Source organism: Mycteria americana, chromosome 1 (genome assembly GCF_035582795.1).
Source record: "Mycteria americana isolate JAX WOST 10 ecotype Jacksonville Zoo and Gardens chromosome 1, USCA_MyAme_1.0, whole genome shotgun sequence".
Lineage (NCBI taxonomy): Eukaryota > Metazoa > Chordata > Aves > Ciconiiformes > Ciconiidae > Mycteria > Mycteria americana.
Genome location: NC_134365.1, coordinates 107,692,486 through 107,712,673, shown reverse-complemented (window position 1 = coordinate 107,712,673; position 20,188 = coordinate 107,692,486).

Here is a 20,188-nt window from a genome sequence, read left to right as displayed (position 1 = left end):
ACATTTTTTTACTGTGAGGGTGACTGAGTACTGAAATAGGTTGCCCAGAGAGATTGGACATGGTCCTGGGCAACACCTGCTCTAGGTCGCCCTCCTTGAGCAGGGAGACTTGGACAAGATGACCCCCTCAGAGGTCTCTTCCAACCTCAGCCATTCTTTGAAATAGGTCACATGTGTGTGGGCTGCATGTCTAAATGGGTATGTATTTTATAATCTTCAATAGGCAAAAAAGGATTTATATTCATTTACTGTTTTACTGAATAGTACATACAATGTTTGTGGAAGCTGGTGTTAAAATCCTTTTTTTTTTTTTTTAATCTGATGGAAAATGAATACTTAGGCTCATTCTGAAGTGAATATCTGGGCCTAACTCAGAATGGACTAGACAAATGCCTCACCCACGTATTTAAAATATCATTGTTCATTAAAACTGCTGTAAGAGATCTGAAGGAAGAATTGTCTGGGCACAAAAAGAAACACATTGCAAGGTGAGAGAAGAAAGACTCATGAGTGTAGACAAAGTAGGTGCTTTTTATGTGGAGTCATTAAGCATTGGCACAAGTTGAAATTTCCCAGAAGGGGAAAGAAAGACCAAAATAAACCCATCCCCTTCTACCCAAATACACCTGCTCCTAAAGTAGCCTTGGCTGAAGCCCTGCACAGCTGAGCTTATTTATTAATACAATCTTTACATGGCAAATAAGGTCAACTGCATATGTTATTGAAATACCTTACATTAGCTAAAGTGATAAGGGTGTGCAATAAGCACATGCAAGTATTTCTCTCCAGGTGTTTAAGATTTTTATACATTTCCTGGTTAGTGGCTAGCATTTGTGTTCACCTCACAGAGCTCATGAGATGACATTTATAAAATATCCTGGATTTCCATCCAAAACCTACTAAATTGTCCAACAGTTTATTATCGTTACAGCTGAAATAATTGCTGTAGATATCTGCCTCGCCTCTTTTGTGCTGCACAGTGGTTGCTGTACAGCAACTGAAACTGTAGTGCCCCTATTATCAAACTTCTATCACTACTTTTTTTTAACTTTAAAAAAAAAGTAACATCAATTTGATGATCTGCAGCAAGCATCTATGTAGGTCTTAAGACATTCATACTGTGAAAAACATTCACACAACAAAAGGTAGGTGGACAAGAAGATAAGTAATTGGTTACATGCCTGGGACTGCCCACAGGGTTTTGTTTTGTTTAAAAAGAAAAGCCTCTTTTTCTAGTTCCTTGAATATCATTACTGGCAGTCATGGTTTTAAATTGCAGTTTACTCTTTCAGTCCCCCTCTTGGAGAAAGGGCATATAGATACCAAGATCTTAAAACTTCTTTAACAGATAACTGATGTATTACTAACTCCAAAGCAGCTATTTTCTCCACAGAAATAATGGCAGTGGAACTGGCATGGTACCTCAACATTATGATAAAGATTTTGTGTGAACATTTTTGTTGCACTGTCTAATCAGATCACATAAAAGTTTATGCTTGGTGGGCAACTAGCAAAAAAGCAAAAGGAACATAAGAGGAGCCACACTGGCTCAGGCTATAGGTCCACATAGCCTAGTAACTCAGCTCCAACAGAGACTGGTGGCAGATGATTAGGAAACTTGTAAAAACAAAAGGCATATTTAGAGGGATCCTTTCAACCAATACAGGAGTAGATTCACCTCAGTTTCCAGTGAGCAATTAAAAGAAACAAAATTGAAAATAAACAAAAATTAAGCCCAACGCAAGGTTGATCATAGTTTCTCTGCTTACATGGCTGAGCTGACCCATTTTGACCAGTGCTCTTCACATCACTGACACAAGAATATTTACAAACATTTTTGGCAAGGAGCAAAAACACAAAGAACCCCAAATCCAAAACATTTCCCTTAAAGAGAAGAAAATAAGTCAGTTAAGAGATATTTGCATGCAGGTAATTTTGGTAGCAGGTTCTCATCAGTAACTAATAGTGGATTCAATGCTCTTAGGGGTCCTCTTAGAACTGATCTCTCTGGGTAGGGGTACACTCAAAGCTGAAAGAGTAAACGCTGCATATACATGTGGAAGGGAGGCATGAAAAAACCATCAAAACAAAACAAAGAATAGATCTTCCCACCTTTACATCTGGTGTCTGTGCTTAAAACAATTCCCTCCAACCCCCACCCCAAGGAATGAACACTGTATTGATTTGGACAGCTCAAAACCAACTCAAATATTTGTGTGATGAATAATTAGAATAGTTTGCTTTTCCCTTCCTCACCTTCCTAACCCCTTCTTCGGCCTCCCCCTCAAACAAAACAAAACAAAAAAAAGAAAAAATCCCCCTAGCTATCTCAAGCAGATTTTTTAAAATTATTATTATCACTGTTCATATGACTACCCAGTGGACCTCAGTTGCCCTGGGAAGTTGTCCTCAACAACTGGGCAGCTTCTACAGTTCCACAGCTGGTTTCTCAGCATACTCCATTATTTGACCCAAGAGAGCATTCAGAATACTTAATCACAGGCTATTAACTTTTCCCTCCTATAGTCTTGCTTCTTGATCTCCAGCTCCACTGCAAGTATACACATTGAGCTGTGGTTACAGGACTCCACTGACACACTCAAAGTACAGTTCTGTTGTTCTCTGGCAATACTGTAAGGCTGACATTTCAGTGACATTGGGCCAACTTTGACCAGAATGATTCTCTTTGCACATTGGTAAATCTATGCAAAACAATGTCTTTCCAAGCTGCTGTTGCTCACTGATGAGCTTGAAGCAGCAGTGGAGACATATAACACTTCATGAGAAATCCACTAATGAAAACTGCAGTGGTATTCCAAACGTCATTTAGGAAGAATAATCCAGGCAAGTCTGTATCATGAGTTTCTATTCGAGAACAGATCCTTAGAACAAGCTAGGTAAAGTAAAACTCAAGACTTTCCATTTTTTAAACACTGAGGAATATATCCACTAGTTAGAATAAACTCAACAGAAACTGAGACCATCAGAACTAGATTCTTTAAGAGGCAGAACCTCACTCTACCATTTCTAACTACCATTCCCACTAGGAATATGTTTTCAGGTACGCATGTATTGCATACAGCACCTTTTAAAGATCATGCTGTGCTTAAAGCTATGTTACCACAGAACAGAGCAAGTTTGTGTCCCTGGAAAATGCATACTGTTTCACTGTGTCCATCCTAATCATCCTGTTTCTCAAGTCCAGATGTCTCAGCCTTGAGCCATGTGCTGCACTGTTCATGTACTGATAAACTCGGAGAAGGAAGTTCTGGTCTATTCTGAGTCAATAGCAAAGCTGACACTGATTTCAATTGCTAAATCAACGTTCCTATTTTTCAAGGAGAAAATGTTTTAAAATATGTCTGAAAAACAAAAGCATTATTGCAGGAAAATTTATAAATGGAAATTGCAAATCACAACCTTGCATGTAATAATTCTTTTGGGGTGCTTCAAATGTAAAGCCAAGACATTAATCCATCTCTTTCATTTACATATATATATAAAAAATACACTAGCTTTTTACTGATGCTTGACACCCATTTTTTTTTTAGCTGATATGCTCACCTACCTTCTAAATCAATAAGGAAAACAAGAAATGTACCCTCAATTGCACAGATATGCTTTTTAAAAGGGGTTGGGGTTTTTTTGGTTTTGGTTGGTTGGGGTTTTTTAGTTTTAATGGCTTTTCAGTGTTTAGTAGTAACAGTGTTAATAGGAAAAGAAAATTAGAAACTAATTTTTTCCATTCAGAACTCATTTCTTCAATTTAGATAATATCTTTATGCAGGCTCTCATGTGCACCCTATTATATTTTGGGCTACTTCCCTGCCCCTCCCCCCCCCTTTTTTTTTAAACCCGTAAACCACACAGGTCTACAAGAAAAAAATCCCTTTGCATCTCCTCCATACATAAGCAGTTCAGAAAACATGCTCTTCCATCTCAGAGCTCAAAGCAAATTTCTCCAAACTAACTATTCCCTTCAAGGCCCAACCATTTTTTTCTTCCTTTGGCCACATAAGTAAATCCCAGATATCATCAGCCCTTCATAATACCAAGATGGCAAGAAGAGGTAAAGAATGGAAAACCGCACTGAGGTTTTGAATTTGTATCAGAACAATGCATTGACCAAAAGATCTCCTATTTCATTTTCTGTAGTTTGATTCATTCCTTCACTTTTGAAAAAAAGCAAACACCCCCCTCTTTGATATCAATTCATTCAATTTGTTGTTCATTCAAGTCAAGAAACAGAATTATATAAACTCCTTCCCCAATTTAAAACACAGCTTTTAAAATATATTTAGACATAAATGTATATAACCTGTTAACAGCTTTGAATTCTCCTTTGGGAGTCTTTAGGGAGTTCGTGTTTCATAGAACAGGAAGCTGGTGTCGTCTTCAAAGGTGAGCTGGTTTTGCTCTTAACATAAGCAAACGCTATTTATATAAGCTAATTATAAAGTCTGACCTTCGTATTTTTACTTTCCTGTAGTATTCACTGTACAACACTATCTGTACATAAAAGTGGAGCAGAAGATCCAGGCAACATTATACACATCCTTGCTAATGTATAACTAGTTAGGAATACTAAGAGAGGCTGGAAATTTTACTGGAGTTAAACAGAGCTAAGAGAAAGGGTGTATATCTTTTAGGCAATCTTGCACTATCAGTCTAATTCCTTACTGGGCTTGAAAAGCATTACTATACGTTTATTGCAAAACTGCAAATAAAAACCCCAGTAGTTCTGGTACAACAGACTGACCAACATGGGCATCAATAATGCACAACCCTTCCAGGGTCCACGGGGCTTTGGGTGAGCAGAGGGCTTGACTGAACCACTTGCAGAGGAAGACTGTATATGTACACTATGCACCCATAATTATAGTTTGAGGTTAAGGATGACTTGCCTTCTGATGTTCCCTTCCTAACAAGTCTGTAATATATGCAATAGCTGACATGCCCTGTAGCAAAGCAAAGCTAACTCAGTGGCAAAACCAGGACAGAATATTACAACATGGCTTAGTGTATTTCAGTACTAGCTACATTTTTTAAAAATAATATAATTTATTATGAAACAAAAAAATATTGAAACATAATATTAAAGAACCACAGAGAAAACAGACACCCCCCCCCCCCAAACCCTTTCTTATAAGAAGTGAAGAACTTGATCAAAATCCGGAAGCTAATACTATCCCTAAAGCTTCTCTACCTGCCCCTTCCCCATCCTGCTAACCGACCGTGCTTCCAGCAGCACATTAGCATAACATGGAGTTAATCAGTGCTGCTTCAGAAGGAAAATGCCACCTAATGAACCCCCAGTGGCACTTTCCTGTGCACCAGGTGCTTTTGCTGCATGTGTACCAGCCTGGAACAGATCAAGACTACCTGTTTAAGTTGTGAAGTCTGACATGCCCCAAGCTGTGCAGTGTTAGGAATGATGAATTCAGATGCAGTAATGATCCATGCACTCTCCTTCTTTGAAGACCCTCTGATGCCAAGTTAGACTCTAAGATTAGTGGTATGTGAATGGTACTGCAAGTAGTTCCACTTTTAAATATGTTCCTACAGAAATAAAAAAACTTGAGTAGCTACTTTTATGTGAACTCAGATGATTATTAAATGCTTATAAAACTGTAATTAACATAGATCTGCCTCCTTGTGTAGGATTATGGTATGGACATTCACATAGCTGGCAGACTTATTTCTGAACCAATATTCTTGCCTGACTTTATAGGGCAAGATTTACAAGTATATCTCAGTTAAAGCACAACAGATTTGTAGAAGAGATCAGTTTCAATTACAGCAGGGAAAAAAAAAACCCACAAACCTTGTAAAATCCCAAAGGAACTTCATATTTTTTCCTGTATTTTTGCTGATTTTAATGTCAATATTTCTCTAAATTTTAAGCCTTCCTCAAATCCAGGGACTTAAAGTTATCATTATGTCTCTTGCTGGAACAATAGCTACAAACAGCTAATAGAACATATGGTTCCTTATGTGTAATGCTAGGCACACCTGGATGATGGAGAAAGCTGCGCTATACAGCTTTAAAAAAAATTTTTAAAGCTGTAACTTTCAAAAGTCAGTGTAACAGGAGCTTGTTGTAGGATGCAATTTCCAAGTGATGTCTGCATCTCCCTGGTATTTCATTGCATTGTGAACAACACACTGCTTAGCTCCTTTGCCCCATAAAGGGACGGTTGCAATTAAAAGGAAAAAGCTTTCAGAAAGGGTCCTTTAAATGACCTTTTTCAGGAGTGGAAAATGATCACTTCCACGAATTTCTCTGTCTGCCTAGAGACAGAAGCACTGTAAAAGAGGGTTGGCTGCCTGCTCTGGACCTGAGCCACCCTGGGAAAGCACTGCACACAACCAGTTAGGGTGCGAAGCAACAAAAGTGTACTTTATGCTCAGTTAATGGGCACTTTCATCAGTCAATAAGGATATGGCCAGCCTTCTTAATTTCCAAAATCTCTCTTAAATCCACCTTATACTCTGGTATTTTAGAGCTATGCTTACGTGCTAAGAGCACAGAGTACACAAGGCGGGAAAATGGAAGAGAGTCTCTATACATTTACAAGATAATAGTGATTAAGTCATTTACAACCACAAACAAAAAGCATGACTGACTGACATTTTGAAGACTTAATCTGTCTGATGACTTCTTTGGAGAGATAACAATTTATAATAGATGAAGATCTGCACCTTAACCTTTTAGGTTTTTATCTAAAAAGCTTTGTTTATGGCTTTGAAAGTTTAAAACATAATCTTTTAAAACAAAAATGTTAAGGTCAGAAGCAGCTGTTTTTCACAATGTTAAAGTACAAGATCAGCACTACTTCATTAAAACTTTGGAGAAACAGAGTGGCAAGCAATATTTTAGCATTCTTTTAACAAGCAATTCTCTTCTATTTTCACTGACACTCAAACATAGCATCTCTAGTGAATCAGAAGGCAGAACAACATCTCTATAACAGTATAGTTATAACTCATATATGATAATATTATAACACTAACTTGTGTTATTGCTTATCTCAAGCAGTTTAAGGAACAAATCCATTATTAAACTAGTTTTATTGTGATCATTATGTTTCCTCAACATAAATATGTTCTGCTTAAAATTCAAGGTAACATTTCATAGGGAAGTATTTGGGAGGCTGCAGAAATCTATTTTAAATGTCATTGAGACAATCACACTGTTTGTAGGTTCTTAGTATTTTGTTCCTTTTAGCCTTTCTCATTTTCTATTCCTTCTGTAGGAGGCTACATACTGATTAGTTTCTTTTACCTTATTGTGGAGCTTTCCCTCTTCCCTTCTGGGATCTCTCTCAATAGAGAAACCAGCATGTTTTAGAACTTTCTGCTGAAGTTTCTTCCATTCTCATTTTCTATTTAACATAACAAGGCATAATTTTGGCAGAAAACAACTGAGCCCCCAAATTAAGAGTTAGTACTGCAATAGTTCATGAATCAATTACATCTATTGCTACAAATGCAATATATTTTGGTACTTGAGAGAGGACTTTTTCTCAGAAGTAAATGTTACTATGGTCCGAATCAAATTGGAAAAACCATTTTCACAAAAAATATCTGAATAATTGTCAGTAAACATGTAAGAAAACCTTATGAAGGAGTTCTAGGCACCTCACATTCTTCTGAATGAGAGAAAGCCAAACTGAATTTAAAAAAAAAAAAAAAAGATAAAAGCTTTCTATAAAGATAGATGACTTCAGAAGGAAAGCTTATATTAGGTATACCACAGAGAAATTTTATTTAAATCAGGAGAGCTTAATGATATCAATAGCAAAAAGAATGCCACAGTGCATTACAAGAAAGAAATTGTAGAACCATTTGAAGAAAATTTAGATTGTAATTCCTATTCCTGTCTCACGTGGTGTTGTGGTTTAGCCCTAGTCAGCAACCAAGCACCACACAGGCCTTCACTCACCCTCCCCCCCACAGTGGGATGGGGGAGAAAATCAGAAGAGCAAAAGTAAGAAAACTCCTGGGTTGAGATAAGAACAGTTTAATAATTGGAACAACAACAACAACAAAAATTGTAATGAGAAGGAAAACAATAAGAGAGAGAGAGCGGAACGAAACTCAGGAAAAAACCAAGTGATACAACGGGCCACCACTCGCCGACCGATGCCCAGCCAGTCCCCAGGCAGCGATCGCTGCCCCCCAGGCCAACTGCCCCCAGTTTCTATACTGAGCATGACATCATACGGTATGGAACAGCCCTTTCGCCAGTTTGGATCAACTATCTTGGCTGTGCCCCCTCCCAGCTTCTTGTACGCCCAGCAGAGCATGGGAAGCTGAAGAGTCCTTGACCAGTGTAAACATTACTGAGCAACAACTAAACCATCAGTGTGTTATCAACATTATTCTCATCCTAAATCCAAAACACAGCACTATACCAGCTACTAGGAAGAAAATTAACTCTATCCCAGCCAAAAACAGGACACATGGGTAAAAAAAATTATTTACAAAACAGTTACCATGACTAACTAGGGAAAAGTTAAGGTCAAGAAATTTCAAATGCCTGGACCTGAATATCTTGGCACCCAGCCAGAGTTTCATACAACAAAAAGGAAGCTACTGTTCTGTTAATGCTTTAATGGTAAAATAGGGTGACCCAGGTAACTGGAAAACTTAGCAGCCTGACATGAACCGCAGACAAATCCAACACAGGAGGAATACAGATATAAGAAATTAACAAATTATTAAAAAGTGATGTTATAATTAATGTCAAACAGTATGAGTAAGTGGAATACAGGTCTTAGGAAAGGAAAATGTGATAGTTTTTTATGAGATTACAAGATTTTTTTTTTTTTATTTTTTTTTTTAATGGAAAATTGATGCAATGCAGTGAGACTCCAAGGCATTTAACTTGTACCACTTCATATCTGAAGTGATACAACAAGATATTGCAACTGTATTTCACAAGTTAAGTAGATTAAAAGCAGGCAAACATACAGGTTTCATACGTAATTAAGAAAGAGGACCTTTATTAATCTAGTCATGTTTCTAGAGAGGTTGCTGCATGGATTTGTTCTAGCCCTTCTCTAAGTATTTTTGCAAATAACCTGGTGGGGGAAGGATGTCTAAACCACAACACTTCTCAAGTGATATAAAGACTGAGATATAAAGACTAAGACAGAGGAACAAAGGAAGTTATACTGTAATTACTGAAAACTTTTAGCATTCTTACTAGAAAAACTCCTTATAAAACCCTTCGAGCTCTGAAACCAGATCATTGCCCACCTTAAAACAGAAGTTTATTCAACAGGACATGCACCGGCTGTGAGTGACTAACAGCCAATACATCAGTTTCCCTCAATGAGATGGCTCCTCTGTCCCTGGCTTAACTGAAAAGATGGAGGACCTTCTTGCAGTTCAAGCGATTCAAGAGTGGTTAGCTTGTGAATCTATTCGTAGTTTTTATTACATGGATGGATTTGTTCTGACCTCCTTTAGGTAGTACTAATTTTGCTGAACGTAAAATCATATATATTAAAAGATATATTGAACTAGATCTGGCTGGCATGAAGGCATGAAGTTACCTTTATTTATAGAAGCCTACATGGTGCTGTGCTTTGCCTTTGTGGCTAAACAGCATCCTTCTCATGGGCTGCAGTCCTTCAGGAAACACCTACTCCACCATGGTCCTCTGCAGGGGAATCCCTGCTCGGGTGCCTGGAGCACCTTCTCCCCCTCCTCCTTCTCTCATCTTGGTGTTGCAGGGCTCTTTCTTACACTTTATTCCTCACCCCTCGCTGCTGGGCAGCATTTTGCCCTTTCTCACACAGGCTTTCCCCGAGGTGCCGCCATCGTGGCTGCAGGGCTCAGCCGTGCCCTGCGCTGGGGCCGTTGGAGCCGGCTGGAACCGGCTGTGTCCGGCACGGGGCAGCCCCGGCCTCTCCTCACAGAGGCCGCCCTGCAGCCCCCCACTGCCACAGACAACCAATACATATATGTCATATATAGTCAATGTATGGTCTTTCTTACGTGGGTGGCCACATGAAAACCTCAAAGATTAAGCTCTTGAAAAGTAATTCAGAGGGAAAAAAAGAAGGAATTTATTATGAAGGAAATTGAAAGGGGAGAGAAGAAAGCTATTCAAGATTCAGACTTGCAACAGGCTGGAGCCTGCCAGGATGGAGAGCAGCTCTGCAGAAGATGACATTGAGCTCTTCATAGGTAGCAAGCTGAGCTTGCAGCCTGCCCTGACAGCAAAGACAATCAACTGCATCCAGGGCTGTATGAACAGGAGCACAACTGTTCATGCAGTTGAGTGAAAGGATTAGCTGACTAGGGCTGAGTGAAAGGATTATCTCCCCCATACTCACACTCTCTAGACCACATCTAGGCATGGCACCCAGTTTTTTGTCCCCCGGTACAAGACAGACATCAAACTGAAGCAAGATCGGCTGGAGGACTTGCTCTGTGAGGGGAGGCTGAGGGACCAGGGCTTGTTCAGTCAGGGAAGAGGTAGCTACAGGAGACCTAACAGCAGCCTCCCATTGCCTATGGGGTGGTTACTGGGGAGACTGAGCCATGCTCTTATTGTGGTGCATGGTGGGAACATGAGACACAAAGGGCAGATACTGAAACATGAGAAGCTCGAACTAGGTAAAGAGAAACTTTTCCCCCCATAAGGACAGGTATGCAGTGGCACAGGTTGCCCAGAGAGGCTGTGTCATCTCAGCCCTTGGAGGTTTAAGACTCAGCCAGAAAAAATCCCAAAAAACCTTGTCTGACCTCATAGCTGCCGCTGTTTTGAGCAAGAGTTTGGTCTGAAGACCTTCCAGGGTCCCTTCCAACCCAAGTTGTCCTATGATTCAACAGATATATAGTAAGCAACTCAGAAACAAGCCGCCTGATGCTCTATTTATGAGTTTTCTGTAAAAAGTAAGAGTGCAATCAGAAAGAAAGTGCATTTACATTTAGCCACTGGTGAAAAAGATCGAGTTAGCAAGCAGAATATTTTGCTTGCATAACATAGCAGGCTTAAAATTGCCATAGTTCAGTGATAATCAAGAAATGGATTTTTATTTCTGTGGGAACAGACGAACATTGAGAACAGTCTGTTTCAAAAGCAGCACAACAAAACAGCCCTTCCCCCGGCATTCCCCATGAAGTGAATTTTAAAGAAAAGGGAGAATACCAGACGATCAAAAAGTGTTCTTCACATAAACTTTTCATTTTGACATACATGCATATTTAATATAATACAGAAATCTGACTGTGATGCTTGATTTTGAAAATGTCATTGAAGCTGACATGAAGCTTATTTTGTTCTCTTTTCCACAGAGAAATTCTTGATATGATGAAAAGATTCAGACTGAACAAATGTGGACCATGCCCCAGAGAGCTTTGCAAGCTCTGCAGCAGCTGCAGTGGGAGGTAGGCACTCAAAGGTAGGTGCCCCATGTAAGCAAGTGGAGCGGAAAGCAGCACACACTCAGTAACCTAACAGCAGAAATAGTAAAGAAACAGTAACAAAAACCACAATTCCCTTTTCCCTCAAGTTTCAGTGGAGCATCTGAGATGAACATTAGTGTAAATAGTGGGCTAGCAGTCTATGTGATTTCAACCCCCTTGATGTTACTGACACAACCTATGATGCACACAATATTCATGCTGTGCTGCTGTTGGAGTATGACAACAGTGATGAGCCAAAGGGCTACACAGCCATCAGTACATAGGGGATATGTCACTGCTGTTTGTAGATAGATGTCCAAATACAACCTACATGTATCACTGGGATGACAATAGCGTAACATATTGATTTAACACAGACTCCTCTAGAGCTGAGAAGTTGGAACATTGTTATTTTCCTAGGCTTTTCTTTTTTTAGTAGCACTTTATTTCCTGTTCTAAGGCCCACCTCTGTTCTTCTGAGAACTTTGAAATTTTACCCGACCCTACTTCCATTCAAATTAAATTCAGTGCCAATATATTCCGAAGTTGTTCCAGTAAGCCATTTATAAAGGACAATTTTGAAGGAATCTTTCTCTACCTTTGCACTCTATTATCATCTTTCCATCTTACCTACATACATGCCAAAGGAGATTCTCTTAAGGAAACTAAAATCAGCATAAAGGCTTATTATTTGCTTTTAGGGTTGTGAAGAGGAAGAGATAAGTTACTAAGCCAGTATTTGTCATCAAGAAAAGTAACCAATTTATCACCAGTCCAAATAACCATAGTCTGAGAATCTAACAGTGGAACAAATGGAGCAACCAGATAAGTAAGCCCGGAATTCTGGTGCTGGCAGCCTGCAGGAATTAAAAACAAAACTTAAAATAATGAATGTCTAGACAATAATTTAGACAGCAATAAGTAAGAGTTGTTAAGCAGAATTATGTCCCAAGTGACTCAAAGACCCAACAAGAGACCCTGTTATAAACTTCATTGTCACACTGTTACCTCGCTGTAAAATAACTCCCGAAACACGGAGTATGTTTAGAGAGGAGACATTGCTTCATTCTGCACCGGGTGCAAGGTGGAAAACTTCCACAAATCGAGCACACCTATTGCAATTCTTTGTCAGTATTTATACATAAAAGTTAGCACACCACGCCTATCTAATACATAATCATCAGCCTAACTAATCATCCTCTTCTTCCATTGGTCCGTATTTCCTCCGCTTCGAATTAAAGTCACAGTATGATTTAATTCACTGCGCATGCTCACAAGGGGGGGGGGAGTCCTTTCGTCCCCTAGTTGGGTCGGTGGTTGCGATCTCCCCCTGCCGCCTTTACCTTTCCCCTAGTTACTGTGATTCCTGTTGTTTTCATGGTTGTTGTGGTGTCCCTTTATTTTTACAGCTTTCCCGGTAAGAGGATGTTCCTGTTATTGGTCTTTGAAGGGTTACAGCTTCGCATTCTTTTAGGACAAACATATGCTTGCTAGGAAAATATGCAGTGCCCGTACCCTCTTATCTAACTTAGGCATTATCTAGTACCTTGAAGATTCTACAATTCTCACAGTCTCGTATGCTAGTTTCTATTTCTGTCTATGATTCTCACACTCTAGTATGTTAACTTCTATTCTAACTGTGATCCTTTCTTAACTACTAATAACTCTTACACTATTTCTATTACGATTTCTATTTTATTCTAAAATATTCTGAAATACATGCTCATATACTAAAATATGCTAAAATGCATCCTAGTTATACACAATTCAAGGTGACAACACAACTCCAATCTAGTATCGTTATAGTTTTTGTACACCTAAAAAATACTGAATAGAAGATATATCTCTTTAAAAATATTTCCTTTGTTTTCAGATCAATAGTAGAAACTTCTGAACATGTATAATTCTCAAAGTTCCTGTTTTCAACCAGAATATGTTCTCAATTAAATAAAAATAAAATAAATTAAAAAAAAAAAAAAAGACCAGACTCTCCTGGAAACTATAACATTTTTAAAAATCAGGTTTGAATTGCTCTAGATATAAGGTTTATCTTATAACAATCTAAGCATGGAATAGAAGACTTTTGTTCACATCTTAGCCATTGCAGTAAGAAACAGAAAACAGATGACCTAGAAGTCAGCAATGGTCTGGTTCCTCCTTTAAACTCATAGTTCCTTTACCACTTAAAATCAGATTGCTTTCATCATCTTAATTTTTTATCACTAACCTGAGTGGAGCAGAAGTTCAAACACCAATTTTGAAAAAGTCTTGTTCTTAGTTGAAGAAAACTTGCAATACAAAGTTTAATGCCAAAGTTTTCAGTGTAAGGAGATTCACTAGTAACAGAATAATATTTCATTAATAATGGTCAAAAACTCTGTCAGGTGGTTGGACATCTAATAGCTTACTTTTTTCTGGTGGGTTTTAGGTTTTTTGGTTGTGGGGTTTTTTTCCTGTGGGTATTTTTTTTTTTTTTTTTGTTAAGCCTAAAAGTAGAAGTTACTCATCAAGAAGCCTTATCAAGGAGAATGTTTCAGCCACAAGTGAAATTAATTATGCAGCACTGCTAGTAGAGCAAGGCTCCATTTAAAGTAATTATCACCCCAATTAGAAATCAAAGAGAATTAATATCAGGACTTTATTTGCATCAGGTAAAATTTGTAAAGCTGTCCAGATCCCATTATAAGTTTTGGTTTATAAGGCAATATTTCAGCCCATTTGTACAATATTTATGTCAGAAAAAAACCCCCAAACCCCCACACCTACAGAAAACTTAAATGTAAAGGGAAACCTCTTCCTCCTTTTGTTCTCATCATTTGTGATTACCCCTCATCTCCTACAGTGCCCAGTATAAAATGCATTGGGAAATGTACCGAGACCTATGAGGTTCTTAGATCACCCCATCCTCCAAAAGATTCACCAACCCAATTTAGTCAGTCAAGGTGATTATTACAATCCTTCTGTGTCCCACTGAAGCAACTGCTGCAACACAAGGGTTTTTGCAGCCCTGAAGATACAGAAGTCTTAAATAGGCTTACTTATTTCTGCCAAGCTAACCCTTCTTCCAATTAATAATCTCCAAACTTTTTCTTACTCTGGCATTTTTCTACCTGTAACCACCTGTTTCATCATTATAGTAGCCAGCAGTTTTCAATGTCTTGACAATATTATTACTTTCATGTACAGATCACCAGCCAAATTCAACCAGCATACTTATTTACCTTGAAGAACTGCCAGATATGGCCTAAACTCGCCTTATTACTTGAATTTTCTCTGCCTACAATAAAGTTCTCCTCATCAAAGAAAGAGCAGGGAACTCAGGTAAGGGATGTGCCTTTAGTTGGTAAGATTAGTTGTTTATAATACCACACAATCTGCTTTCAAACTACTCTCTCCCCTTCCAGTATTTACAATAGAAAGAATAATGGGCTAACAGATAATGCCTCTTCCATAATGTTAATAGAGATAATTGTTAGCTGCTTTTTGGTTGTGTGCCTGAGTTTTCAGTTCCACTCAAAGATGTGAAGGGATATTTGCTACTGTGCATTTGATAATGTTGATTCCTCAGTAATGTTTTTTTAATTGTGTTTTGTTCTTTCCTTACATTATTTTCCAGAAATAAGTATTAAACATTCTCCCTCCAAAATCCTGTTTTAATCTGGCTCAGTCCTCGGTCCAAATCAAAAGGTTTTTGTAATGCTACAGTCAGAATAAGCATTCTGGTTTAATATTTTCTATGTCCCTATATCTAACAGCATGCTAATGTAAATATAAAAGATAGCTCTACTAAGTATGGCTACAATTAAAGTTTAGCTAGCCCTTCCCACCCTAGTTTTAAGCTGTTTGTAATTTTGCCAAAATACTTAAAAATGAAACAGTCTGGTTTGGTGGATGCATTAGTATTTCCTTTACTGGAGAAGATCAATAAAAATAAAGCTTGCCTATCTGAGAGTGAGTAACAATAGCAAAACAATGTTTTATGTATTTTGGAGGTTAAATATGCACATCTGTTGCCTCCCATATCTTTCAGAATTTTCAGTTTGGCATAGTAACCATTTTGGAATAGTAACCATTTTGGAATAAGAATTCTTCCCAAATCACAACAAAAATAAGTTAATCGGAATTTGTGCACATTGAAGAGGGTTTCTTCATGCTTCTACATGAATTAACTCAACTTCAAGACCTTCAAATAGTAAGCATAACATACAGTAGTAATCTTTAGAAGGTGCTAAAGTTTTGTTTCCTTTTATTCTTTCATTCTTTTAATATTATCTTCATCTAGATACAAAGTACTAGGAAAATCTCATTTTAAAGTGAAATGAATATGAAAAGTACTGTGTCCTATAACATTTTTCAATGAAATTGGCTTAGTCAAAATTGACGATGCTCCAGTGCAGTTTAAGCATTATTGCCACGAAATGAAGTTGTGTTTGGAATTACTTTTACTACTCATGATTTATTTATATTGGGTAACCTGTGTATTTCGACATATATTGCACTTCAACATCCTCAAATGAAGGAGCTCCACTGACAGTATCCATTCCATGTAAAAGAAAAGAAATCTAATGGATGATCTAGAAGAGGAAGTGGAACAATTCCAGGCACTACAAGGATCTCAAAAAGTAAGAAGAAAAGGGCAACTGTAACATGCTGCAGAGAGGAGGTATGTTAGAACCTCAGTATCTTCAGCAGATACTTCAAAGGATACTCAGAGTAGTACAGAGCTGTTTTTCTCACATTGTAGGAATACAGAAAGAATTTATTCTGAAAATTTGATTTCTTTTTTTAACCTGAGAAACCAGAGATAGAATACCCTGCCATTTCTATTTTAGTATTTTTTTAAAAAAATCTTTCATACTTAAAACAGTATTCACCAATTGATACAATAATTTGGTCTTGTTTTAAATAACCTGTCCTCTTCCTTGTCTTGGAACTGCTGCCTGCATCCTTCACAGATTCTTCTTAGCCTAATACAATATATTTATTTCCTCTTCAGGAACAAATATATTGGTAAACATGATGTAAAAATTACACTAAGTGGCAGCAGGCTGTACAAATATTCAACATTTACAGACACATAAAGCTCCTTTAGAACTGGGATGGGGTGTTTTGGTTTTTGGGGTGGGGGTTTTGTTTTTTTAAGAAACAGAGCTATCTTTTTCACAGGTGAAAAACACTACCTGTATTTATTGTGAGAATGATTCTTAAATTGGCAAAGAAAAGCAAAGCTGTAATTTCACGTGGACAACACAATTTCAATATTGTACTGAAGATTCTTTTCACAGTATCTTTCAAAAAGAATGGGACATGTTGCATTACCCTTTGCCCCACTTATTTTCCATAGTTAGTTAGCAACCAACCAGTAGCAAAATTTAGTGCTTATATATGGTGCCAAAGACTGACAGAATAATGCCTTAAACTAAAAAGCTCACACAAAAGGCAGCCTTAGAATTGTATTAAGAAGAGAGTAATAGCAAAGCCTTGTTTGTAAAGTAATTCCAGGTCATATTCTAAGTCTTGTAATAATTATCTAGAATATTGAAAGTGACTGTGCTCATTTTCCTTGTTATCACACTGATGTCAAGTTCCTATATGTTGGAACATTCAAATGCCATTCTGCTGAACATGTTCATAAAGCGAAACCTGTATAAACTGTATAAAACTGTAATAATTAGACTATGAGATTAAAATTATTTACTAGAATTCTGTTTGAAAATCAGGTTCCTTTACTGCTATTGCAATCTCTCTGTGCTCTGGGATAGATGCCATTTCCTTAAAGCTAGTAATCCTAACCACCATTTTTCAGATCATAGTGAAATTTAAACCTTTTCTTGTATTTCCTATGAACTTGACTAAAATACCAGAATGTTTTCCTTACATACTGTCACTTTTCAGAGATACTTTCTGCACCAGACCTTGATGTTTCATATTAAGTTCATACTTAATTTCCTGAGTGTTGGAGGTGTGCCAGAATGGTCAGGAATGGTTGTGGGTGTGTTGTTCAGGGGTTTAGGGTCTGGGGTTTGGGGATTTTTTTTGTTTTGTTTTTAAATTTTAGAACATATAAATGGACTATTAGCTTTCATTTCTGGATCCTGCTAACCTGGCAGTATAGCCTCAGGAGCGGGAAGCCAAACACCACAATGCCAGCGGTAGCACAAACTTTCTCCTTTTGGCTACAAAAGGACCATCCTGTCGTGAGAAAGGAAACAAGTGACAATCAGTTGAAAAAAACAACCCAAATTCCCCAAAAACCCATGCTGTGCAAAGGTAAACCAGGGTTCAAAGTGACTGGCCATTATTACAGATTGCAGTGGGCAATCATCTTGTAACCTTTAGCCATCCTTTAAGAGTGTGTGTTCTGCTCAGCTTTAAATACTTCATTTACCTTTTCCTATGTTTTGTACTTGTTTAAGTTTCCCATTTATTATTTTCCTTTTTTGATGTCAGCTTCTCAATTGCTCCAGAGCCCTATTTATTCTGCTAGCAAGATACAAGACCAGTATAAGGCTTAGTTCCTTCCAATCCACTTGGTTTGGGCAAAATTCAGAGAGATAGCCCTTTCAATAACTTTGAGGATTATCAGAGAGGGGTATAAGTGATGTGCTGCAATTGCTCTAAACATTGTTCTATGGCTCCATTGTTTTAAACTGGTTTAACACAGATGTTCTTAAGCTTTATGATTGTGATGATTCGACTCTTGTTCAGTTTGCTTTTTGAGCAACCTAACAATTGTTTTATAACACTTTCTAGCTATGAAAAAGTCAAGAGACATTCTTGAGTCAAACAAATATTTAAATAGCCTACAAAAATCCTTTCCTGTCTAAAACAGAACAGTTGGTACTCTTACAAAAGAAACAGACATTGAACAGAAGACAGGAGTGAATTAGGTCCCTTAACTTTCCAGACATAGTCGTTATCTGCTGAATTGTTATTGTCATTGAATTGTTATACGTGCGTAGCCATTTTCTACCGTATGTGCCAGAAAACAAGAGAGAGAGAGGGGAGGGGTCATATCAAGTACATCTTTCCTGCTTTTTACTTGGAAAAATATTTTGGATCAGTTTTGAAGGGTGGTTTGTTTGGGTTTGTTTTGTTGGTTGTTGGGTTGTTTTGTCCCCGTCGGGGGGGGGGGGGGGGGATGGTTTTGGTTTGTTTGTTTTTTTTCCCAGTTCATCAATTCAAATCAAGACAATAAATTATTTACACAGCCCTAGAAAAAGATCCCGAATCAGTTACACCAACAAAATACAAAATGTCAATATTAGAAGGTTTAAATTAACATAAACCCTTAAACCAAAACATATTTATCTTCAGGAATAGTATAGGTGAGCACATCTGTGTTCTACAGCTTTTCTCAGTACTCACCATAGGGTCATACTGAATTATCTAGAAAGATTAGAAGTCGGAAACTGCTTGTAAGAGTGTAAGATTTAACATGGAAATACCTATTAGAACCCTGATATCTTAGAAGTTGGAAATAGGTCTCAGTTATTCTTGTTTATGTCCATTGGCAATTTAGATAATTATACCCATGAGAGTCTGACAAGGTGGATTTGATATTTCTGGGAGAACTACATCTAGCCATATCAAATAAGAAAATAAGAGCATGGAAAGTATACAACAAATGAATTCAGTTTGAAGCTAAATTGCACTTTCAGAGATCTCACTTTATAGATACATAGCAAGATGCTGAAACATTGTGGAAAAGATGCTATGCTTTTAAGTCCTAGTTTTTCTATGTATTTTCAGCACCTAATCTGAGATAAGTGATGTTTGGGAACAGTCACTAGGAATCAGCAAGATGCTGCTTTTACTGAGATATTTCAGGTTTTCAAGGATGTAGCGGTAGATAGAGAGCTAGGAAATTTTCTTGATCTAAATGAATGGATATCTAGATGTACTGATAGAAAGAAGCTACTTTTTTTACTAGCAGGTTTGTGGAGTGAAACAGTTGGTATGAACACTCACAGTAGACAAGTTTTAGGAGGGGCTTATTTCAAGCTACCTCTTGCCTGGTCCCATTGTCTGAACACTCATCAGCAGTTAGAACTTCATTAGGTGCATGCCTGGAGCTCATCACCTGCTGCACTTTAATCTGAAAGGAATCACATCAGAAGAAGTGAGAACAGAGGAGTGATTTGCTTTAACAGCACATGGCTGATCTGTACAAACAGACACACTAGAGACAGAGGTGGTTAAGGTATGCAGTGACTTACATTCAAGGACTGACTCCCTAGGTCTAAGAGGCCTCTACTGAAATTAGTAGTCGCAGGTTCGAGAAAAAAGTAAGTAGAGGAGGTACTTCATGTCAACGTGCACTTAGGGTCTAGAACTCCTTACTGCAGATACCATGAATACTGTAAATTTATATGCATTCAAGGAGACACTGGACAAGTTCATGAGAAATCCACTGTATTTCTAAATACAGAGAAACATCCAGATCAAGTAGTAATCTGTGAGCTGGAAACAGCAGGGCTGGAGAGACAGAGCAGGTCAATCTTTAGCTGGACCCAGTAAGGCCGCTAATATTCCGTGTTCCCATTTTCATTACAGATTCTTTCCAGTGAACAAGGAAGTATCAGGCTAAAAATGTAGCAATAACTATAGAAAAAAATATTGCTACAAGTCTAATGAAAATGATTTGTGCAGTCAATATGAATTAATACTTTCGGATATGAACATGCTTAATAGATGCTTCTGAAAACATATGTATGAAGTAGACTACAACAGAAAAAAACAGAAATGGATGAATCTCTTCTGC